General features: G+C 36.8%; 1 long non-coding RNA gene across 2 annotated transcripts; it reads right to left on the bottom strand.

Moving 5' to 3' along the window:
* Positions 1-2783: 2783 nt before the first annotated feature.
* LOC140183778 (uncharacterized) lies at positions 2784-6182 on the bottom strand. 2 transcript variants are annotated; one of them, XR_011879832.1, is made up of 4 exons: positions 5621-6182; positions 4128-4205; positions 3391-3503; positions 2784-3142 (listed from the first exon to the last, which is right to left on the bottom strand). It is a non-coding gene; the product is annotated as an uncharacterized lncRNA (long non-coding RNA). The 2 variants fall into 2 exon arrangements; XR_011879831.1 differs by having other exon boundaries at positions 5697-6161.
* Positions 6183-25771: the final 19589 nt, after the last annotated feature.

Genomic DNA, 25771 nt, shown 5'->3' with positions numbered 1-25771 from the left:
CAAGCAATCAACCTTTCTTACAAACGTTTTGGTTGTCACAAATAACAAACCCTTTTTGAAATTGATAACCGAGTATTCAAACCTCGGGTCGTCTTCTCAAGGAATTGCAGGGAAGTATGATTTATTATTGGTTATGGAAAAACAGTGTTTGGGTTTGAAAAAGGGTTTTAAGCAAGAGAAATAGATTGCAAGAATTAATAAATTAATAACTAATAAAACTCCTGGCAAAGTATGAAAACTGGAAGTCCTATCCCAGTTATCCTTATCAATTGTGATGAGAATTGGATTTTTCTCCCACTAAGTTAACCTCTAACTGTGAAGGTAAGTTAAGTGGACGGAATAAGTTTGGTTCCTCAAGTCCTAGTCTTTCCTTGGGAAAGACTAAAGTTAGTGGAACTCAAGTTAATTCTTGAAGTATTCCAAAATTCAGTCAACAATGAGTTTGACAACTCAAGAGTTACCAATTAATCAATTAAAGCAAAGAATATAAAAAGCTAAATGAAAATCATAGATCTGAAAATACCTCAATTATATTTAAATATAAATTTAAATCTAACATGGAAAGATTTATGAATCAAATGGGCAACATAAATAATAAACAGATAAAAGTATTAGAGTATCCAAAAGTAGAAGAGAAGTCAAAATAAAGGAATATTAAACCTGGAGCTCAGAAGAAATTGTAAGTTGAAATAATAATTCCTAAATCCTTTAAGAGGAATCCGAAGAGAGAGGAGAGAGTCTTTCTCACTAAAAACTACATCTAAAACTATAAAAAGTGTATTATGAAAGCATATTGAGTCTCTGCAAGTTCCCTGACTTTAATTTGTGTTTCTGGGCTGAAAACTGGGTTGAAATGCGGCCCAGAATCTCTACCAGCGACTTTTGTAATTCTGCAGATCGCGCACGTCACGCGTTCGCGTCACTTAGCATTTCTCGTACTACGCGTGCGCGTCATCCACGCTTTCGCGTCGTTCGTGCAGCTTCCAATCCGCGCGGTCGCGTCAAGCACGCGAACGCGTCACTCTGATTTCTTCCATTTCACGCGGTCGCCTGAGCCATGCGACCGCGTGACTTCTCGTTGGTCATCTCCTCAATTCCTTGTGTTCCTTCCATTTTTGCACGCTTCCTCTTTATTCTCTAAGCCATTCCTGCCCTATGAAGCCTGAAACACTTAACACACAGATCAAGGCATCGAATGGTAATAAGAGAGGATTAAGATTAGCTAAATTAAGACCAAAGAAGCATGTTTTCAATCATAGAACTAAACTAGGAAGGAATTGTAAAATCATGCAAATCTTATGATAAGTGGGTGAAAAGTTTGATAAAACCACTCAATTAAATACAATATAAACCATGAAATAGTGGTTTATCAAGGACCTTTGATGCATTTATAGAGAAACTGGTACCTGCAAAAAGAGGAGTAAGTTTCGCTCCCAGAATATTAGAGTTGAACCACCTTCGATTTGCTAAAAATTGACAAAAAAAATTGGCACGCCCAGTGGGACAGTTTTAAACTGAAGTGCGTCAAATGATTTTGGTGTCATTCGGTGTATGCAATTGAGAAGTGGAAGAATTATTCACATGGCTAATGAAGTGTCAAATGTGAATGGTGGTTCGTCCACCAATGACAGCATACCAGTAACCGTACAACCTTCGGACGTTACTTCACGTTCAGAAGGTTTGGTTGTAAGTGAAAGTACAGTAGTTACTAGTGTACAGACTGGAAATAATGGACGTAGTACTCGTCGACGTGGTAATTTACCACCAGTATAGCCTCCAGTAACTTCTGATTGGCCTCCTTATGGCCTTCCTCCTAGTTATACTCCACCAATGAGTAATTTTGTCCCTTCCATCCGTTTTGGAAGTGTAACTGGAGTAAATAATTCTCAAAACCCACAGCAGCATTCTGAATTTCTCGTGATTATAATGTGGGCTCTACGTCGAATGCGTCTAACTTGATGGCAGCATTTTGACAACATGTTGAAGAAAGTCATTCTGATTTGGTCAACCTATTGTCCTAGCAAATGACCATAATTTTGAATCCTATGATGGCTGATCATGAATTAAAATTCGACCGTCTTGCAAGGCAAGTCGAACGGATTGCTCGAATAGTTAATTATGATGAAGGAGAAAGGCATGATGCCAGGAGGAATAATGAGGGTTTCAAAAATATATTTCAAAATGAAAACAATGTTTTAAGAAATATAGAGAATCCTCAGTTAATTTCCCGTCACTACAACAAATAAGGGTTTTCGCAATGGTCAAAAACCGTTGTCATAGATCGAAAAATCGTTCTTAAAACTTTAGGTAACGCTTTGGCAACGGTTTTGACCTGTGGTATATGCGGCCGTTGCCAATGCTCATAGGCAATGGTTTTTTATCTAAGACAACGGTAACAAAAAAACCGTTGCCATACTTATTGACATAGACAACAGTTTTGAAAGAAATTTTTAAAGAACGGTTTAAAACCGTTACTGAATAGGCAACGGTTTAGAACTATTCTAAATAGGCAACGGTTTTAAATTGTTGTCGTTTTGTTATTCACAAAGCCAACGGTTTTAAAACGTTACTATCGGTGTCATTTTTTGGCAACGGCTTTAATACCATTGCAATTTTGTAGTCGTCTTTGACAACGGTTTTAACACCATTGCCTTTTGTGACCTTTGACAATAGTTTTTGTAATATATAATTTTTTATTTATAATAGTTTTCTAATGAATGAAATTAGTTTCAACTTTTTTTTTAATTTAATATCAATAAATAACTCTAACTATTTGAATCAAATTACTAAAGAAAACTAATTGAACATTTACCATCAAATTTGATTTATAAAGTATTACATAAGATCCACAATCACATTATATCATCATTGCAAAATACCATAATACTAGTCTAAGTCGTAACTACTTTTAATTATCATCATCGTTTTTAAAAATACTATAGTACTAGCCTAAGTCATAACAACCTCGAATTATATCACCTAATTTTGTAAAAAATCCAATAACAAAAGAGAGTTGAAATAGCTAAGTAGCAAGTAGGTTTATCGTCATCATGCTACAAGTTCATGACTTTTACTAGCTAACATTTGCTCTTCAAAATTTATGACCTTAATTAAGTTCATTTTTCCCTTCAACATGGTTTTCCTGTAAATAAAACAAAAAATAGCAAAAGTGTGAAGTAGGAAGTAATCCAGCACACTACATCAGATTAAGTGTTAAAACATAAATCATCAAAATAGAAGTCTTGAAATGAAATTTATTCATATCAAGTTATCAACAAAAGGCTTGACATAAAGTCATACTTAAAGTGAGTCTTCTTGTTCATTTTTTCTTCTTCATCAACTTTTTTGGTCTAGGAACACATACATATAGGGTGATTAAAGTCAAGTTACCTTTAAAGTGGGTGATTGGGAGTTTAAAGATGAATTAAGCAAGGGTAGATCCTCTGCATCTATGCGTGTTACTTCTCCAACAGGAAAATTTGACCCATATCTACAAACTCTCCCTACAATAATATGCATGCAAAAACCCAGGAAAAAAATAAGATTCAAATATCAAAGTCTCCAAATTTGAATAGAATATAAAAATATAATTTGATTAATTTCTAAAAACATAACATAAAATACAATTCTTGACTTTATTTTTTTTTTCAAAAAGGTGTCTATCTACTTAGTTGAATCTTGTGTTACCTGCACTCTGTTTTATTTAAGATACAGTCAAGTCCCAAAATTCAAAACCATCAAACTTCTTCAACGTTGAAAATATGATCCTAGATATGTTTAAATTAAGACCCATTCCGATGGCATCACTGGCCACTAGAACATCAAACTCACTTGTTGCATCATTGAACATGCTTGCCTGAAGTCCTAATTAAAATTTCAACTCAGAAAATTCTTAAGGGTTGGCATCCAAATACAATCCATTATAAATAACACTGGACCACAACTGATTTTGGTTAGCATGATATTTATTGTCAATTATTGACACACGTGAAGTTTTTGAAATAAGGAAACAAATAGCATAAATTTTTGTATGGAAAGAGAGAGTAAAACTTTAAATTCAAATATCAGATTTCCATGAAACAACTGAAAGGCAACAGGGAAATTAAAACTTAGGTAAGAGTCCACACCTGCCTTGTTCGAGTTTCTGGTGGCAGCGAGCCATATACTACTAAACAAAGATGCTTTCCTTGATTCTCAATTTTCTTCTGAACAATATGAATGCCAACTTTTACCAGTTAGTCCATTGTTTATATAAGACAAGTGGATGAAATATGCAAGTAAATTCACAAAAAAGGATAATTGAATATAACAATGAATTTAAGATGGATTGGTCTACTTAGGAGGCTGCTGTAAATATACATAGCACTCTACTTAAGAGGCTGCTGGAAGGGAAATTAAGAGTGTAGTGCATTTAGTTGGTGGAGAGAAAGAAAGGGAGTGACATGAATGAATGAATGAATGAATGATTGTAGAGTTGAACTTGTTCACAAGTTATCACTGGTGATGTGATAGCTAAAAGCGCAGTATGCGGGTCTTCCATCCATCAACCATGACTAAAGTCTATACCGCATATTCTTTAATTTGTACCAAAACACATGGATTCGACTTTGGAAAAAGAAATGAAGAAAAGTAGTAAAAAGGAACACAATACATACAACACTAATAGTAATGAACAATTATTTATATGATTTTACTTTTTTTTTTTGCTTAAGAAGAGAATATATATATTCAACTTGTCTTGAATTTATTTTCCCTAATTAAGTGACTTGATGACTAAAAAAGTTATTAAGGTTTTCTTTTTATTCAAACTATTAATTAACACATGAAAATAATAACTGAATGCTAGCTTCAACTACAACCTCTTATTTAATCCTTTTTTACCTTTTATCTCCGATGAAATATATCCATAATTCACTTCTATATATAACTTTAAGAACTACCATTACTATGTATAAAATAAAACTAAATGACCCCCTAATAATATAAAAAGTCCTTTTATGTAACATTTTTCTCTGTGCTACAAAGCCAATTTCTTTCTTCCTCTTGAACTCTGTTATATGCCACTACTGTTCTTACTTTTTCATGATCCTTATTTTCTTTTACATGAACTATCTCCAAATATAATTAGTGCCATATACAGTATATGTATAACATGATCTTCCTTTCCTTAGCTGATAGGGATGAGGCTGGTAATCTTATCTTGTAAATGCATAACTTTCTTATCAAACATAAATGACTTTTGTACTTAAGATAAGTTTGGTTTGATCCTAAACTACAGGGGATTATAGTGCCAATGATTAGTACTATATACTTTTGTATGCTTTAATTTGATCAATTGATCTCCCTTTGGTTATGCGTTAAAATTCCTTTTTGACATTTGCCTATCACTCAAAGCTAGTCTAAATTATCTTTTCGGATTATGTATAGTAATCAATACAAGAATAAATATATGAATCATCTTAAATTCATACAGATAACAATGAATCATCTTAAATTCACAATGAAAGGATAACAATGAATCATCTTAAATTCACAATGAAAATAGCAATAACTATAACCAGTCTACAAGCTACACAGAACACAATTTGAAAAAAGGATTCACAACAAAAAGTTGACTTGCCTGAGCTATAGGATTGTTACAGAGCAATAAAAGTTCAGAAATGGTGGTTCTGGTAGCTAGGGCACAACCAACTCACCATGAACGACGGCGGCGACGACCAGGAATTCCGGCGGCGGCAGAGGAACGGCTCCTCCTCTGTTGCGTCACTTTCTCACACGCGTCCCTTCCTTCCTCTCTGCGGCAGCATCAACAGCGACCTCCTATCCTTGTTTGGTTACTTCCACCGGCAGCGGTGGCAAGGAACGGCACTGGCGGCATGGCGCGGCGACGGCAGCAACGAAGACGAGCTGCTTCTCTTCCTCGTGTCGCGCGTTCTATGTGTGTCTCTCTCTCACTCTCGTTTTCCCCTAAAGGTCAACGGCGACGGTGGCTGTGGTCACCACCGGCAGCGCTCTCCCTTCCCCTCTCCTGCCCGTTCTCTGATCCCCCCCTCCTTTGAGCTCTCCCTCTTCTCTCGTTTTCCCCCTCTCTGTTTCCCCTTCTCTCGTATTCCCCTTCTGTATGTGACTCTATCTGTTTACATTATGTTAGGGTTAGGAATTGTTAAATTAGGATTTTATTTGGAAATTTAGAGTTAGAATAAAATATATACGAGTAATATAATAATTTTATAAATTATTTAAAATAGAATAATAATTTAAAATTTAAATATAATATTATAAAAATTATTTTTAGAATATAAAATTTTGTTTATTAATATATCAATAGGTTTAAATAATTATTTTTAATTTTAAATTATAAAATAAATATATTAATTATTTTTGTGAAATACAGTTTAAACTAAAAAATATTAATTATTTAAATTAAATGATATAATTTATTATTATCTTTTTATTATCAAATTTTTAATTTCAATTTATATAATATAAAAATTAATTTAATTATTTTTAATAAATTAATTTTTTAAGAACTCAAATTAATAAAATAAATCTAATTTATTCATAATAGAAATGACTTAAATTAAATTATATAGTTCTTCTATTACTGAATTTTTAATTTTAAATTATATGAAATAACCAATTATAAAAATTTCACAAGAATATTAGTTAGCTTTAACTCTAAATATTAATAAAACTAATTTAATTATTCTTAATTGATTAATTTCTAAAAATAAAGAGTTCATATTAAGGTGGGTTGGGACTCGATGGTATGGTGAGGACTGCGTGAAGTTATGCGATGATAGCTAACGTACGATGATGAATAGTGGGTTATGGTAATCGGTTAAGGCTCGCTAGTAGAGGGAGGGAAGATGATGAATAGTGGTGGGTTAGGGTTCGCTAGAGGGAGGGAAAAAGAACGAGTGGGAAGTCTGCGTTAAGGTTGTATATTTTTTTTGGGTTTTTCTTTAAGTGTAAAAAAATATTATATGTTAAATTTTAGAGCGGGAGTTGAATGGAATAAAAGCTATTATTTGTTAAATTATTTAAACAACATTAGAAAATTATTTCTTCATAAAATAATTGATGTAACGGTTATAAAACCGTTCTTTAAGATAGTCAAAGAGAACGCTTTTATTTTGTTGTTATAACGTAGTGAAAAATTGAACTTTAACAGCAACGTTATAAAAACCGTTCTCTAAGATCATCTAATAGAACGGTTTTAAAGTGTTACAATATTGGCAACGATTTTTATGTGTATCCTTTGTACAAATATTTAAACAACAAGAAAAAACCGTTGCCTAAAAATAAATCACTGTAACGGTTATAAAACCGTTCTTTAAAATAGTCAAAGAGAATGGTTTTATTTTGTTGTTATAACGTAATGAAAAATTGAACTTCAGCAGCAACAGTTTAAAAAACTGTTCTCTAAAACCATCTAAAAGAACGATTTTAAGGCGTTACAAATTTTGGCGTTGCTAAAGCCCATATTTGTGGTAGTGCGTGGTCAAAATGCAGATGACGTTATGGCCCAATTATGCACTAACCAGGGTGGTGAACGTTATCAAGTTACAAGAATTGTGAAAGATGTGCTTAATAGAGTCGGTTTGAATGTCAGGTTCATGAATCGATCCCATTTTGTAGCTGCTTTTCCTCAAGTTGTTCAAATGGCCGAAGTACTAAGAGGTGTAAAAAACCCAAAAATAATTATAAAATTTGCGGGAAAAGTTGGAGAATCGACCACTGAACATGTTGCTCGATATTTGGTCGAGATTGGGAATCTAGATAATGATGAGAATTTGAAAATTAAGTTTTTTTTCCTTCTTCATTAAAGAAGAATACATTTACTTGGTTTTCGAATCTTAGACCAAATTTGATAACAACTTGAGCTCAGTTGGGAACTGCTTTTCATGCCCAATTTTATTGAGGGGAATTGAACGTAGCAATTACTGATCTAGTAGCTTTGAAACGAGAAGATGGTGAAACCATCGATGATTATATGATACGTTTCAAAAATGCTAGAAGTAGATGTTATATGTCATTGCTTGAGAGTGAAGTGGTCAAAATAGCAGTTATGGGATTAGCATTTTATATGCGTCAAAAATTGCTTAATGTGCATATTCCTGACTTAGCTCATTTGGCTAAAAAGGTTTGTTAGGCCGAACTTCTGAGGAAGGAAAAAGAGAAATATGAGAATGAAAAGAGGCTAAAGAGTAGACCTTTTACTCGAAAGGAAAAGGTTGCTTATGTGGCCATGGAATCCTCGGAGGAGGAGTCCGATTTAGAGGCAGATGTTGATTTTGCCAAACTTAAGAAGGGTCCTCTGTATGTTTGTTCTTTGCTTAAAAAGCTCCCTAGTAATGAGAAGTCGAATGATTCAAAACTAAAGAGTGGAAAGAGAGATAGTTTTAATCTCGAAATCTGACCAGATTTTCGATGTGTTGCTTAAAGATAAACAGTTAATTTTGCCTGGAAGTAGAATTTTACTTTCGGTGAAAGATTTAAAAGGGAAACCTTATTGTAAATTTCATTAAGCAACTAGTCATTCGACTAACAACTATGTTTGTTTCAGGGATCTTATACAGGAGGCCATTATGGAAGGGCGTTTGAAGTTTGATGATGGGAAAAAAGAAATGAAGGTTGATTCTAATCCTTTTGATGCTGAAGCCAGTTTTGCTGAGCCATATTTTGGTGTGAATATGGTTGGAATGTCGTATGATTTCAATGTGGCTTTGGGTGATTTCGAATCACAAATCCGATCTGTATACCCTCGTGTGGGAGTCGGTTTGTTGGATTTCTTGATGCAGCAAAAGCTTAATGATCGGGACGTATCTCTGTGTCCTTGATGCAATGTTGTGTTTGACGCTGAAGCTTCAGGGATATTTGAGAAAGAAAGAATGAAGAAAGAACTAGCTCATAGAGAGGAGCAGGCTCGTCAAAAGCAACCAATTCGACGAGTAGAAGGACAAAGCTCCAAGGCTCTTCAACAAAATGCTAGTGCACCAATAAGCCATTCTCAGGCTATAGAAGTTTAATGGATTCAAAATTGTCAAGAATTTCAGAATCGAGATGCTCAATATAGGCAGAACCCACAGTGGGGACATCGAGGACCTTCTCAAGGCCAGTGTCCCTACTATCGTGGCTGAGCTAGGGGATACCCAAGGGGTAGAGGAAGAAGGAATCAACAACAAACAAAGAAGCCTCAAACTAATAAAGGCAAGGGGGTAACGCCTTCGGTGCACTTTCGAATAGTCTTTCCGTCCGATGGTGAAACATATCCAAAGGGTATTCCTTCACCTACAAAGTTGGATAAAGGCAAAGCAGTAGTTAGCACTTCAGGTGTTGACAAAGACAAGGATGCTGACTTAAATGAAGAGTATTTTGAAGAAGAAGATGTTGAGATTATTGCGACTATTTCAATTATCCCGACTGAGTACTTGGGTGAGTATGAAGGTGATCCTGAAGATGATTATAATATGGATGATGAAGAGGCTTTTTCGTTCATTCGATTTGAGGATGAACCGGGATATTTTTTTAGGCCTTTTGAAAAACAAAAGTCACATCTCTGCTCACTTCATATTACTGCAACTATGAGTGGGATTAAGGTAAATAAAGTTTTAATTGATGGCGGAGAAGCTATAAGTCTTTTGTCGGAAAAGATACTGATGAAGGTTGGCAAGTATCCTGATGATTTGGTTCATACTAATATTATTGTGATAGATTTTAGTGGTGCTTCTACTCCTGCTAAAAGTCTGGTTACCTTGGGGGTGAAGGTAGGATCTTCTGATCGAAACACTTTTTCATGGTGGTGCCTTCGAAAGCAAGCTATAATGCCTTATTAGGCCGGGACTGGATTCACGGGGTTGGAGCTATACCATCTACTGTGCATCAGAGTGTCCTCCTTTGGACAAAAGATGGAAAGCCTGAAATTGTTAAGGCTGATTCGAGTCTGTATGTCGAACAGCTACATGTCAATTTCAGAGTATATAGTTTGAAACTGAAGCCTTTGAATGTTGACAGGGTGTTAAATTCTTTCAACTGTGAGGGCTACTATTTGTCTTCGGAAGGTTTAACGGTGAAACTACGTCATCCGTACCTAACTATGCCTCCAACTGGTTGGGACTGTTTGTCTTAGAAGGAATTCAAGACGTTGCTCAATGGAACATGCACAAGATGTCTCGGATTACCTAGTAACTTTAAATAAATATATAAGTAATTTCCTTTCAGTAGAAAATAAAGATGATTCTCCTGATGAAGTCGAATCACTTAGGAATGTAATTTCTTCTTCTTTTCATTGGAAAGATTTGATGTCTTTAATCGAATTTAGTCATGGTTTAAGTTCTTTTTCTTTTTGTAATTTGAATGATGTTATCAGTCAAACTGTTGATGAAATAGTAGAAGTTCATTGTATTGAAAATGAAGCTATTGTTAATCTAGCAAAGGATCAAGTTCATTCTATTCTTAATGAATCTGTTGATTTCTCTTTTGATTGCATCTATTATTTAGAGCCTTTGGGTTTTGAAAAGTATTCAGTAAAAGATGATGACCATGCAAAAGGCTTTGAATCCTAAGATCCTCTAGAGGACATTAATTTGGGATCTGCCAATGATGTTTGAATTACCTACATTTGTAAGGGTCTTGCAGATCCTTTTCGAACTAAATTGTTCCATCTTTTACATGATTTTAAAGATTGTTTTGTTTGGGATTATCATGAGATGCCTGGTCTTGATCGTTCTCTTGTAGAACATCGATTAGCATTAAATTTGAATGCTCGACCTGTGAAGCAAACCCCTTGGCGTTTTGCTCCAGAAATTAATCAAAAGATTAAGGAAGAAATAGAACGGTTAATTAAAGAAAAGTTTATTCAAACTGTAGGTTATGTTGAATGGGTTTCGAATATTGTTCCTGTTATGAAAAAGAATGAGAAATTAAGGGTATGTATTGATTTAAGGATCTGAATAATACCATTCCGAAGGATGAATATTTTATGCCCATGGCAGACATGCTGATCGATTCTGCAGCAGAAAATGAAATTTTAAGTTTTATGAACAGTTATTCAGGATATAAGCAAATCTTCATCACAGAAGATGATGTGTCCAAAACTATTTTTCGTTGCCCCGGGGCTTTAGGCACTTATGAATGGGTGGTTATGCCATCCGGCTTAAAAAATGCTGGTGCAACTTACCAACGGACAATGAATGTTATATTCCATGAGTATATTAGAAAATTTATAGAGGTATATATTGATGATGTCATGGTCAAGTCGAATTCGGTGAATCAGCACATTGATAATTTGAGAAAGGCGTTCATTACTATGCGAAGGAAAGGATTAAAAATGAATCCTTTGAAATGCACCTTTGGAGTGTTGGGAGGGAACTTCCTAAGTTTTGTTGTTCATAAAAAGGGAATTGCAATCGATAAGAATAAGGCTGATGCAATTTTAGCATTGTCTTCTCCTAAGTCGAAAAAAGAAGTGCAATCGTTCCTGAGAAAAGTGAATTATCTTCAAAGGTTCATATCGAATCTTTCTGGCCGAACTCAAGTGTTTGCACCTTTAGTAAAACTAAGGAATGATTCATAGTTTGAATGGACAAATGAGCATCAATAAACTTTCGAGTCAATAAAGGCTTATTTGTCCAAAGCTCCGATAATGGCGAACGTTTGCCCACATGAGCCCTTGAAAATGTACATTGCTGTATCTACAAACACGATTGGGTGTATATTAGCCCAAGATGATGAGAATAGACATGAACGGGCCATTTATTACCATAGTCGAGTATTGACCGATATCGAGACAAGATATTCACCAATAGAAAGATTGTGTTTGTCCTTATACTATGCGTGCATGAAATTAAAGTGTTATATGGTGGCCAAGCCTGTGAAAATTATTGCACAAATTGACCTTGTCAAATATATGTTGAGTTCTCCAATGTTACGAGTAGGGGTGACAAACGGGCCTAAACTCGCCTGGCCGGCCCACGTAACCCGTCAAAAAAGGCGAGCTGGGCTAAAAAATTGGGACCGCCAAATAGTAAAAGCCCGCCTAACCCGCACCGCTTAAACTGCGGGTTTTGGCGGGGCGGGGCGGGTTTTCCCGCCGGACTTAGAATTTTTTAGCAAGGCGTATTTTTACAATTTTTTTACCAAAATCCAACTTCCCCCAACCAAACTTACAAGAGAATGAAGATGAAAATTGAGTATTTTGGATTATATGTATTTTGTTTTAGAGACAATATTTATAATTATGTTTTGGATTATGTTTATTTTGCTTTGGGAACAATATTTATAATTATGTTTTGGATGAAAACTTGGTTTATAATTTTATTTATTAAATATGTATAATGACAAAGACTTTAATGTTTGTGAATATAAAAATTATAATTTGTTTATAGTTTTAGAAATTATAATAGTTAAAAGTAAAAAATAGAAAAGATTTTTTATACCTTTATATATATTATCTAATAGTTAAAAGTAAAAAAAAAGAGGTTATTTGGCGGGCTTAGCCCGCCGGCCCGCCAGCCCGCCAGCCCCCCGTTAGGCGGGGCGGGCTAGGATTCTGGGACCGCCTCACTAGGCGGGGCAGAGCGGGCCAACCCGCCAAAAGGCAGGCTTCTGGCGGGACGGAGCGGGCTTTCCCGCTTGCCACCCCTAGTTACGAGGTTGTTTGGGAAGTGGATGTTAGCTTTGACAGAGTTCGATTTACAATACGTTCCAGCAAAGGCTGTGAAAGGTCAGGTCATTACAGATTTTTTAATTGATAATTTGAAAAATCTAAATGACCAGGGGACAAATGTTCTTGACATTAAAGTCGATTACTGGAAGTTATATTTCGATGGATCAAAGCACAAAGATGGTGTAGAGGTAGGAATTCTCATTATTTCACCAGAATGAATTCCATCAAAATTTCTGTTTGAGCTAAAATATCCTTGCTCAAATAATATGGCAAAATATGAAGCTTTAATTTTAGGCCTTGAAATTTTGATTGGAAAAGGGAATTTGGAAGTCTAGATATTAGGAGATTTCCAATTGGTCTTGAAACAGTTATCGAAAAAGTTCAAGTGCAACAATGAGCAGTTGCAAAAATATTTGGCAACGGCTTGAGAGTTGCTAACTTCCTTTCGAAAAGTTTCATTGGTCCATATCCTGAGGATCCAGAATGAAATTGCTAACGAGTTGGCCCAAATAGTTTCAAGATATAGAATAGGCCCAGAAACACTAAGAAAGTTAGCAAATATTCGTCAAATATTAGTGCCTGTAGATGAAAGAGAGGTTTTGCGTGTGGATGAATGGGAAGACGATGATTGGAGAAAATCCATTGCTGAGTATTTGAGGAATCCTAGTACTCAAGTCAATAGAAAGACAAAATTGTGAGCAATGAATTTTGTCTTGATGGCTAATGAGCTGTATAAGAAAGGAATTGACGGGAGCTTTTCAATAGGCTTAAGTCAAGTAGATAAAAAAACTGCTTTAGGAGAAGTTCATGAAGGAATATGTAGTTCTCATCAGGCTGGGATTAAAATGAAATGGGCACCTTATCTTCTTAAACAAGTTGGTTCAAGACATTAATCAACCCAATTAGATCATTATTATTTGGTTGGGGGATCATCCCAAGAGTTCTAGAAGGTGGTTCCAAGTCATGAGGAGTTGAAAGTCCAGCATCCCTGGGTGGACAAAACGATTTTTGTGGTGAAGAGGCAGTTTCTGGAATTCGGGTGGGTGAATCGGATCCAGGAGTAATGGTTTCTGGCACTCGAGAAGGTGAATTGGAATTGGATTCTGGAATTCAAGAAGGAGAGTCAGAGTCAGGGGCCACTTGGGATCTAGTAGAAGCCCTAACCTGAACTGGTGAAAGAGAGTGTTTGATGTTCGCAGTTTGAGATGGTGAATGTTGTTCTTCTAATAAATCAACCACTTGTGTTTTAGTCAAAATTGAGGGAACCACCCGAAAGGGTTCAGCAGATACAATGGCTTGGGCTGATGAATGAGATCATTGTTGTTCTGGCCTTGGCTGATTTTGTTGTGTGGATTGATCAGGGGCAAGAGAAGAAGAAGTTGATTGAGCAGCGGTCTCAGGCTAAAATAAGCACATAAAATTATTGGGCATAGTTCAATAGATTTAATATACTTGAAAAGACAAAATAGGTTTACTAGAATGGGTTGTTTTTTTCTTCGAATCAATTGAGAAGCTGGGTTAGCTTTATCATCATTATCCGAGTCTCGAGAGGTAGCAGGAAGATTTTGAATTGAAGGTTCATTAGCTTTATAAGAGCTTTCACTTGATGATCGTACCTGTAACTGAGAAAAGAATTGAGATCAAGACAGGTTCAAACAAATGTAATTTTGAAGAATTCAATTGAACTATATACCCTTCTGGAAGTTCTCGTGGGAGTCCGTTGACTTTTTCTCAAAGGTTGCCTCGAAGATGCAGTGGTTTCAGTTTTTCTTTTCAAAGACTTTTTTGGAGAGCCTTCAGCAGCAGATGCAATTCGAGTGGCAGAATTCTTAATCTCCTCAAAGGTGCGACTATACTTAGAGTAGTATGTAGTCCACCAATCAAAGCAAGATTTGGTAATAAACAAACTACGTTCATAAACGAGATGTTGGTAGCCTATTTTTTGTTGTTCGTTTAAAGAGAGCTAGGCGTTGAGTGCTTCCTTCGAAACCAGGGTGACATGGCAAAGAGGCTTGCTGTCTTTAGGGAGTGGAGTTGGAATAGCCTGAGAAAAACCTAGTTGTCTGGCTGCATAATGGGGATCATAAAAAGTGGCCTTGAAACGCTCTTTTTTGTACTGTGGCAGCCCTGTTGGGATCACTTGGACAGCCAATAAGTTTGCCCAAATCCTTTTGGCAATTTCTTTCTCTTGATTATTATTGGAAAAGAGGAGACGTTCAAGCCAGGCAGGACCACAATTGCGACGTAAAAATGGAGTGAAATTAAGGTCATCATTATTGAAGTTTTTACAGGAATGGAAAAGAGAGAAAACAGCCCAGAATTGATCTTCATCCGATTGAGCCATTGGGAAGTGTGGCTTGAAAGTAGCCAATCGAAAACCCTCAATGTGTTGCTTGTCAGATGCACCATCTCCAAGTTTTATCATGAATTTTTCAAAAATGGCATTCAACCAGAGTTAGAGAAGCCAGAGAGGACCACCTGTGCTAATCAGAAAGTTCTTTTGAAGGCAATTGACAAACTGGCCGAGTTCTTCGAAAATGTGCCCTAGAAGCAGCTTCGCCAAATTAAATTTTTTCCCTCATGCAAAAAGGCAGCAGGGGGATAAAAAAGCTTCTGCATTTGGAAACTTCGAGAGCAGAAGACTATGGCGTTTAGCCAATAAAATAAAAATGCCACATGTTCATCATCTGTTACAGGTTCATTGTCTGCACCGATATGGTGGGCAATAAATTCACTATAAGAAGTCATAGAACCTATTTTGTATGATCGCTCAGGAATCATATCAGAGGTAAATTTAGGGGAGCTTATTTGAAGACCTATGATGGCAGCTACATCAAGGAGTGACATACCAATCATCCCACAGGGAAGGTGAAAATTGTTGGTGGTTCTGTTCCAGAAATGAGTCACAACCCCAATCATCCAAAGATGTGTCGATGGGGGCAAAATGAGAACACCGAAGGAGATCTTGAATTCTAAGAGCACCCCAGGTAGCATTTTTCTCTGGTGTGAGACGTCTATGCTAAGCCATAAAATCAGTTCCTCGTGGGGTGACTTTAGGGTTATTTCTAAATGGTGTTTTAAGGTTGGTGAAGAAAAAGATGTCGAGGAATTGACTAATCAGTAAATCTTTCTCTTGGGCATTTGGGAAGAAATGAAGCTGCCTGTTTGCCCTTTCTAAGTTGTCAATAGGACCAACGAAATAGTGAGTTTCGTCACTTACGGTGAAGGGGATAAGGATTCTAGGGTCGTCAATTTGAAGTTGAGGGTCTCCATGATTTCATCATTGATTTGGTTCAAGATGTGCAAAGACAGAGGAGCTGGTTGTTGGGTTGCTGGACCCTTACCCTTATCTTGAGCTATAGCTTGAGAAGATGAGGAAGCCATTGATGAACAAGGAGGAAAGTGAAAGATAAAAATGCAGTTGCAGAATGGTGCACAAATCCCCACACTTCATACAGCTGAACTAGCAAGTACACAGGGTCGTCCAAGTAATACCTGAGTGAGTCAGGGTCGATCCCATGAGGATTGTGGTTTGAAGCAAGCTATGGTTATCTTACAGGTCTTAGTCACGTGAATAGCAGAGTTGTTGGTATTTGTGAGATCTAAACTGGGTTGATATGTATAATTGCATAAAAGGAAATAAAGAAAACGGTAATCAGAACTCAGAAGTAGTGTAAACTATGATAAGAAGGTGGTTAAGGCTTGGAGATGCTTTGTCCTTCTGGATTAACTATGGTATTACTGTCTTCTTCAATTGTGAATGATTTCTTCTATGGTAGGTTATATGTGATTGACGCTGGTTTGAGCAGCCGCCAATACTCCTCCAGATCTGAATCCCAGGGTTAGTGCGAATCCATTCTGATTGAGGGTGAAGCTCCGGTAGTTCATTCTCTTTGGTGATCCTACTCAAAACATGACAGACAAGGTCGAATCTTCCGGATCAGAGGATGATGTGCCTTGGTTCTAGCCTCTACCACAGAGGCCTTAATCTCCCCACACCTTGGTTGAACTGGTGTCTCGAGAAATTCCCAACGAAGTCGTGGATTAGCTGTATAAGAAATGTATAGTCAAGCTGGCGGTTCAATGCTTTCCACTTAAGTATTCACACGAACCCAAGAAGAACACGAGTGGTTATCAGGCACACGGTCTCAGTGTAAAGAACGAAGATGATTGTCATGGGTCATCCCATTCATCATGTTGAAGAAGGAAAATACATCTTAGAATTAAATCAAACACGGATTGAAGAGAAATAGTAATACTTTTATTAATCCATAAAACGCAGCAGGGCTTCTCCCCTCAACCTAGGAGGTTTAGCAACTCATACTGATAGAAAATACAATGATAAACGAAAATATGGCATAAAAGTGTGCGTCCCCCTTTCAATGAGAGGTGTAAAAGTCTTTAAATACTAACTAATGACTAAGGATTACATCAAAAAGGGGTAAAACAGTCTTAGTGCTAAAATCTACTTCTGGGGCCCACTTGGCGAGTGTTTGGGCTGAGCTTTGATGAGATCCATATGCTATGAGGCCTCTAGAGCATTGAACGCTGGCTAGGGAGTCCTCTTTGGGTGTTTCAACACTAGTCGCCTCCTTTGGGCGCTGGACGCCTGGACTAGATAGGAGGCTGGCGTTGGATGCCAGTTTTGGAAGTAAAGATCAAAAGGGATGCACGTGAAGGCATCGAGTGGAAAACTGTTTGGCACGAATTTAGTGGACATGGTAAATCGAATAGCTACTCGAATGAGAAAGATTGAAGGTTTTTCGAGTTAAAGGGATTTTCAGTAACTGTCACACGTTTGGGCAAAAGAGCGGGAACCGTTACCCAAACTTTCGCACATAAGGGGGCATCATGTCATTAATGGTCGGTTATGGAAAAAGGGCTATGAATATTAGAAAGTATTAAGGAACCATGGTGGAAACTTTTCTTCAGAAATACACTCAAGCACACTCATATCCCAACGAATTTCTGAGTCTGCGTTTGAGTTAGATTTCTGTAGGGTTCCTTACATATCTTTATCTTTTTAATTTATAAATTCAGCAAACATTATTTTTCCTTCTCAATTTATCTTTAAAGCATCTTTAAATTTCATTGTCAAATTTATATTTCAGTACCTTTATTTTTATGTCAAAAGTCCTTTGATTCCATCGAAGGCACTTTTATTGCTTTATTTAAATGCTTTGCAAATTTCTTTTGATTTCAGTCAGTTTGTCTTCCAAAAGTTTCTTTTACACCTTTTGAACTTTTTTCCATTTCAATACTCGTCTAATTCGAGGACCTTTGATACACTTATAGAGAAACTGGTACCTGCAAAAAGAGGAGTAGGTTTCGCTCCCAAATCATTAGAATCGAACCACCTTCGATTTGCTAAAAATCGACAAAACAGTAAGAAATTAGACTTCATTTGTTTATAAAAATAGGATGGATACATAGATACAAAATCTTGTTTAGCAAGTAAGACATAAACATAAATATTGTATATTAGGACACTAAATTAATATATTTTGTATCTTTTCAAACATAAAAACATAAAGACACAACTTATTTTGTTTATTTTGTTTATTATCATTATTTAATTTTTATAATTATTTTTTTATTCTAAATTTTATGTGAAAGAAAAAATGAAGGTAAATTAAATTTTGGGTAAAAAACGTATATGAGCCAAGGAGAGTTTAAAATTACCTAAATCAGCCAAACAAAATTCTGATACATCATTCTACCAAAGAACAAATTAATGTAATTCGAATCAATACGATTCGAATTAAATTTGTATGTAATTCGAATTGATATAATTCGAATTATTGAAAGTATTGACAACACGTAATTCGAATCAATATGTCACGAATTATAAACTTAGAGTTCGAATTGTGTCAATTCGAATTAGTAGGGAGACTGCTTTGAAGGGAGTTCGAATCAAGTTGATTCGAATTACTCCCTTTTCGTAACAAATTCTAATGAATTTTTTTAATATATTTATTTAAATTATACTACAAAAAATATTTTATTCTATGTAAAATAATTTAAAAAAATGGCTTAAAAAATGTTAGGAGTACTATAAAAATTTGTAATGTTCTAATGACGTAGGTACTCAAATTTTAAATAAAGTATTCTACATAGTCAATAATAATTTAGAAATTAAAGAAAATATTTTATTCCATACAAAACAATTAAAAATATATTTTATTTATTTTTCCACACATATTTTCTGTCATTATATTGCCATTGGAATCCTCATATATTTCTAATTTCTCAACCTAACCTCACAAATTCTAACACAATCTTCATATAATTTTACTTGAGATATGTGTCTCATATTTTGTGATTTGTATAAGTGAGTCAATATATATAAATGGGTAATAGACGTATCAGTACAAGTTTTATTATTGACTAATGATAACTCTATTTATATTAATATAGAGAGTAAATCAAATAAATATTTAAATTATTGGTCTCTAAAATTTGAAAAAAAATATTATTCTTCGTTATAAATATGTTTATTATATTTTTTTAATTTTTAAAAACTGTTTTACCAAACACAATTATAGTACTTGTGCTTATTAAAAATTATTTTTAATGTGATTTTACCAAACGCAAGTGCTGTAGCTTTTAAAAAGTCGTATTTTAAAAGACAGCTTTCATAAGATACTCTTAAAAAGTAAAAGCTTTACCAAACCAAGCCTTATTCAAATTATACGGTGAACAATTCGAATTTTATACAATACTCTTCTGCCCATTCTTGATAGCTCATGAATATTTTTTAATAAATTTATTTAAATTATACCACAAAAAAATATTTTATTTTATGCAAAATAATTTAAAAAATATTTTTAAGCTATTTTTTTAAAATTATTTTGCATTGAATAAAATATTTTTTGTAGTATAATTTAAATAAATTCATTAAAAAAATTTATTAGAATTTGTTAAGAAAAGGGAGTAATTCGAATTATATCGTTTCGAATTACTACTAGTTTCAAAAATAGAGTAATTCGAATCAACTTGATTCGAACTCCTTTCAAAGCACGTCTCCCTACTAATTCGAATTGATACAATTCAAACTCTAAGTTTATAATTCGTGACATATCGATTCGAATTACGTGTTGTCAATGCTTTCAAGTAATTCGAATTATATCAATTCGAATTACATACAAATCTAATTCGAATTGTATTTGATTCGAATTACATTAATTTGTTCTTTGGTAGAATGATGTATCGAAATTTTGTTTGGCTGATTTAAGTAATTTTAAACTCCCCTGGGCTCATATACATTTTTTACCCTTAAATTTTTTATTATTTATTTTATATTATATTTAGTTCACCACCAAACAAAATATATTGTGTTTCTATTTTTTGTATCATGTTCTTAGTGTCTTTTCATCTTTTCATCTTGTTGTTATCTGTTTTCAAAATCAAACAAAATCTTAGTGATTGTATCCGTTCCTATTTACAATTCCTTTAATTGAATTATCTCTATCCAAGATTCTGCCATAATATTTTCTAATTGATTAATTTTTTTATTCTAGTTCTTTTCTCTTACAAATAATTATACAGAAATGTCTGAGTTTGATTTCTATAAATAAAAGGAGAATTCGGAAAATAATTGAAGTATTATAATGCTTAAAGTTTTGAGTCTTAATTGCAAGAATGTAAAGTTAAACTAACACACTTTAACTAAGTCATGAGAAAATAAATGCTTTATTATTGAGATTTGCAAAAGCATGCTTGTTTGATGAAGTTAAGAATTCTATAAGAAAATTTTGAAAAATATGAAGTTATCACAACGAAATTAATTACTTGATTTCCACAAGATTCAAAGGATGCACAAGGGTTTATTATTATGTATATGATGTGGTCATTTGTATCTTGTTTTCAAAAGCGGGTTTTTAAGTTGTGTTCGGAACTTCGGATTATATTAATTGTTGATATTTAACTTTGTAGAAAAAAATTATTTATAGAAAATAGTGTAGTTAATTTTTTTTCTTCTTTGAAAGCTATTTTGAAAATAATTAGTGGCTTAGACTAGGAATAACAATAACGTTCCAAAAGAGGAGTTTGCTAATGTAGAAATTATAAAGACAAGATATAGATAACGGTTGATATTATGTGATGTTTGATTATCGATTTATTCTGTTTTCTGGAGATACATTTGTTCGGTTGTCGGTTGTCGGACAGGTCAGGTGGTTATTTGAGGGTGGATAACGCTTCAATCGCGATCGTGCCGGGTTTGGATCTGCCGGGTAGCCGAGCTCTCGTTGTGGAAGGAAGGAGGATGTGCCACCTGCAAAGACACTCCGACGCTCTAGTCAGCTAGTGTGCAGGTGGGGAATATGATAGGTAGACAAAGTGACGTACCTTGGGGGAAGGACAGGTCCTTCCCCATTTATACCGTGTCAGGGGTGGACCCTACAAGGACAGGCCCACCTTCCTCGAAGCTTCCTCGCAGCTGCAGTGGAGAGCTGTCAGGGATGCATGTCCGGGTCGCGTAGTGAGCTGCATATGCCCGACCGCTCGGGTCGGGTCATCAGTGGGTCGGGTCGACCCGTGAGTGGCCTGGGCCAGGCCGTAACAGTGCCCCCACGCGCCAGTGGTAGTCGCGGGAGCTATCAATGGCGTGTTACTTCATGTTTCGTTCATCCTCGCCAGGTCGGCCGCTCGTGGGAGAGACATGCCCCCTATGTGCGTATCCGTTGGTTGCCCAAACAACCGTTTCGTCGCCTCGTTCCTCGCACTGAGCATTAAATGCTCATAATGGGGTGAAAAACCCCGTTTGTAAAGACTCTTATGCCCCCAGATTTTTCGCGCTTCCTGGGAGGCAGTTTTAAACAGTCAGTTTCGTTTCTTCCTCTTTTACACTTTCTACATACTCCTGTTTCTTCTATCTTCCTGCTATCCTCTCCCTAAAGTTTCAGAGCGTCGTTGCAGTGCCCTCGTGCATCCTCCCCTCATCCTTCTTCGCTTTTACAACCAATTCAGGTATTTCTTGAATTCTTCTTTTTTCTGCTTCGTTCTTGCATGCTTGTTGCTTGTATTTGCTTGGTTTTTGTTGTTATGTGGCCTTTCGATGCTGGTTAGGCGTGTTAGGGGAGGGGTGCCATTCCAGGGTAGGTTTTGTTTGGACCCTTTACGTTTTTAATCGTGTTTAACCTTAGGGAGTAGTGTGGGGGTAACTTCTGTATTCGTTCCGAGCACCCGACCTCTTAGACTGACTGGATGGTCCCCCCATGTAGGTATGGCTCGCACCGCCTCCCGGGCTTCCCCTTCTCCCGCGGCGTATGACCCCTACGCCTGGGTTGTTTCCGATGTAAAGGACTCTCCTAACCAAATGGGTGAGGAGGAGCTCACCGAGTTCCGTCAGAATGAGTACCTATGCGGAGGGACAGACGAGGAGGCTAATTACGACGTCTTCGTCCCGGCTCCTCATGAGCGCTTGTACGAGCTCAATTTCCACGCCCCCCGAGTTGCCGACTGGATTTGGTTCTACAAATCCATGTTTACACAAGTGGGAGTCCGTATTCCGTTTTCCGCCTTCCAAATGGCGCTTCTAGGTCGGATTTTCGTGGCGCCGTCGCAGTTGCATCCGAACAGCTGGGCTTCAATCCGCTGCTTCGAGATGGTTTGTGAATATCTCGAGCTGCCGGTGTCTGTAGATGTTTTTCTTTTCTTTTTCAATCTTACAAACCCTTCGAAGGAAGGGAAACATAAGAAGGGGTTCATGTCCTTCCGGTCTGCCCAAGGTCGGAGGATTTTTGGTCTGTTTGAGGACTCCTACCATGGATTTAAAGATAAATATTTCAAGGTCCGTCCGGTCAAAGGTCGTTATCCCTTTTGGTTGTCATTAGAGGGGGCACGCCTTATCCCGACCTATTGGAGCTTCGGGGCAGAGTCCAACGCCTTCGTTAAAGTGTCCTATAAGGGCATGTCTGCGGTGGACAGGAGGATTGCCGATGTGTTGTTGGCAGTCTTTGGGAGGAATCATGTGAATCCTCACCTCCTCATGGGTGACCGGGAGGCCGGTCGAAACTATATTTGTGAGGAATTTTTGCTTTCTTTGTCTCCTAGCTTCTTGCTTTTCTTAATAACTCATTGTGACTAACTGACTTCTTTTCCTTTTTACAGTGGGAATGTCAGCCGAGATAACGGGTCTCCCTAACTTGTTCCAAACCTTCCTAGTTGCAAGTGACGACAAGGGAGGTAATGAGAAATCTGCTACCGAGAAATCTGCTGCTCCCCCAGAGGACAAGGCCGCTTCCGAGCAAGGGGCTGTGGTCGACGAGACCGGCACCTCAGCTCAAGGTGCCTCGATCGAAGGCGACAAGGCGGTTCACGTTTCCCCTTTCCGCGAGGTGATCGGTGATGATTAAATTTTTGACGGCTTAGAATTTCACCATTGAAATCTCGTTGCAAGTATAGTTTCTAAACCAACACAAATCCTTTCATACAAAAATTTGGTTGTCACTAAGTGCAAACCCCTAAAATCAATAACCGAAGTATTTAAACCTCGGGTCATCTCTCAAAGGACTTGCAGGGTAGTGTTCTTGTTATTGGTTACGGACTTGTTTATTTTGGGGTTTTAGATGAGAAACATGAATAGTAAATGGTAAGAAAACTTTATTAACAAAATGGTCTTGGCAAGATTTGGTTGTCAAGGGTCTTCATCATTATCACTAGCCACAAGTATGGTAGTTGTAAGGATTAATCCCACTTAGTCATCCTTAAATCAATTAACAAAGGAAAGTCAAGTGAGTTATATCAATCCTAGTCCATAAATCCTAGCTTCCCACTAATTGGATTAATGAAGGCTAGAGTTAATGGCTATCAACTATCAATCAATTGGACACTAGTGACTCAAGAGATCCTAAGTCACCTTCTCAAGCCAAGAACATAGAATTCTACTCTAACATCCTCTCAAGCATTTCATCAAACACTTGGAGGGTAATGAAAGAAAGCATTTTTATTTGTAAGAATAAAAGGAATCAACAACTAACAATTACAAAGAATTAACAAAACAACAATCAACAACATCACAATCACATGAATTATCTCAAATTACATTATTAAAAGAAAACAAAAGAACAAAAATATCTCAATTACAAAACCTAGAAACAAAATAAGAGAAATTACAACAAGAGGATAGGGATAGAAAGAAGAACCAAAGTGTAGCAATCATCAATTGAAGGTAGAAGTAGAAAGAGACTTGAATTAAGCCTAGAACTATGAGATTCTAATCTAACCCTAATTCCTAATCCTAATTCTAGAGAGAAGAGAGAGCTTCTCTCTCTAACTCTAACTACTTCTAAAACTAAATTATGACTAATGATGACAAGTATCTAAAGTATATTGATTCCCCTCCAATACTTGACTTAAATAGCATCAGAAATGAGTTGGATTGGGCCCACAAGGCTCCTAAAACCGCTGGGGACGATTTCATTAAAGTGGGCCACGGACAGAATCGGCGCGCGCGCGCAAAGTGCGCGTGCGCGCCCCTGAACGCGAAGCAACATATGGCAAAATTTATATCATTTCGAAGCCCCGGATGTTAGCTTTCCAACCCAACTAAAACCGCATCATTTGGACCTTTGTAGCTCAAGTTATGGTCAATTAAGTGCGAAGAGGTCAGGCTTGACAGCTTATTGGTTCCATCATTTCTTCATGAGTTCTCCAACTTTACATGCTTTTTCTTCATTCCCTTGATCCAATCTTTGCCTCCTAAATCTGAAATCACTTAACAAACATATCAAGGCATCTAATAGAATCAAGGTGAATTAAATTTAGCTATTTTAGGTCCTAAAAAGCATGTTTTCACTCTTAAGCACAATTAAAGGAGAATATACAAAACCATGCTATTTTATTGAATAAATGTGGGTAAAAGGTTATAAAATCCCCTAAATCAAGCATAAGATAAGCCCTACAAATGAGGTTTATCAATCGGCACTGGGGGTTCGACGTCTAACCCTGATGCCGATGACGAGGTGGAAGAGGTCCCTAGCCTCAAAAGGAAAAGGAAGACGTCGTCCAGTCCTGAGGGGGTCCTCACTGTCATGGAGAGGAATTTTGATGCCGGGAACTTTATAGATTCCCTGCTGATTCCTGGTACTGAAGAGCATTTTCATGAGTCATCCCTTGTCGGGCAGGCGAGGTGGATGTATCGTACCCTCTTGCGCGGCGCAGTGATAGCTCGGAAAGCCGAGTTCGAACTGTCTGGGATGGAATCCCTTCGTAGGAGGTTGGAATCTGTTGGGAAGACTAATAATGAGCTTAAAAGTGAAGTTGAGACTCTCCGGGAGCAGCTGACCCAATCTAAAGAGAAACTTGACGCCGCCGAGAAGAAAGCTACTGCTGCCGAGAAGAAGGTTACTACCACCGAGAAGAAGTTGGAAGAGTCGGACACCACGGTCTCATGTCTTGTCGAGCGCAAAATGGCTTTAGAGAGTCAGGTCGGCGCGGCACAAAAGCGGGTGACCGAGATGGAGAAGGAGAAACAAGATGTGGAGGCTGAATTGGCAGCGTTAAAAACAAAGTATAAAGACGTCATCAAGCAGGGGAAAGGTGCGATCCTGGCAACCGAGGAGGCCCTTAAAGCTCAGGTCAAGGTTGTTGCTCCTAACTTTGACACGTCAGCGATTGGTGTCTGCAAGGTGATCAAGGATGGCAAAGTTGTTGACGTACCCAAGAAGTGAATTCTCTTTTTCTGTTATAAAACTTTGGTTTAGCCGTTTTGTTTTGGCTTTGGTGAACAATTGACTCTTTGAGTTTCTTGCGCGTTTTATTGTAGTTAATACTTTCTCATTTGCCTGGTTGATGAGCGGATAATTTATACGCTTTTTGGCATTATTTTTAGGTAGTTTTTAGTAAGTTTGAGCTACTTTTAGGGATATTTTCATTAGTTTTTATGTTAAATTCACATTTCTGGACTTTACTATGAGTTTGTGTGTTTTTCTGTGATTTCAGGTAAATTCTGGCTGAAATTGAGGGACTTGAGCAAAACTCTGAAAAAGGCTGACAAAAGGACTGCTGATGCTGTTGGAATCTGACCTCCCTGCACTTGAAATGGATTTTCTGGAGCTACCGAACTCCAAATGGCGCGCTCTCAACGGCGTTGGAAAG

The sequence above is a fragment of the Arachis hypogaea genome, chromosome 3, assembly GCF_003086295.3.
Source record: "Arachis hypogaea cultivar Tifrunner chromosome 3, arahy.Tifrunner.gnm2.J5K5, whole genome shotgun sequence".
Lineage (NCBI taxonomy): Eukaryota > Viridiplantae > Streptophyta > Magnoliopsida > Fabales > Fabaceae > Arachis > Arachis hypogaea.
The sequence above is the reverse complement of the archived record's forward strand: the minus strand, read 5'-3'. Positions and strand labels throughout refer to the sequence as shown.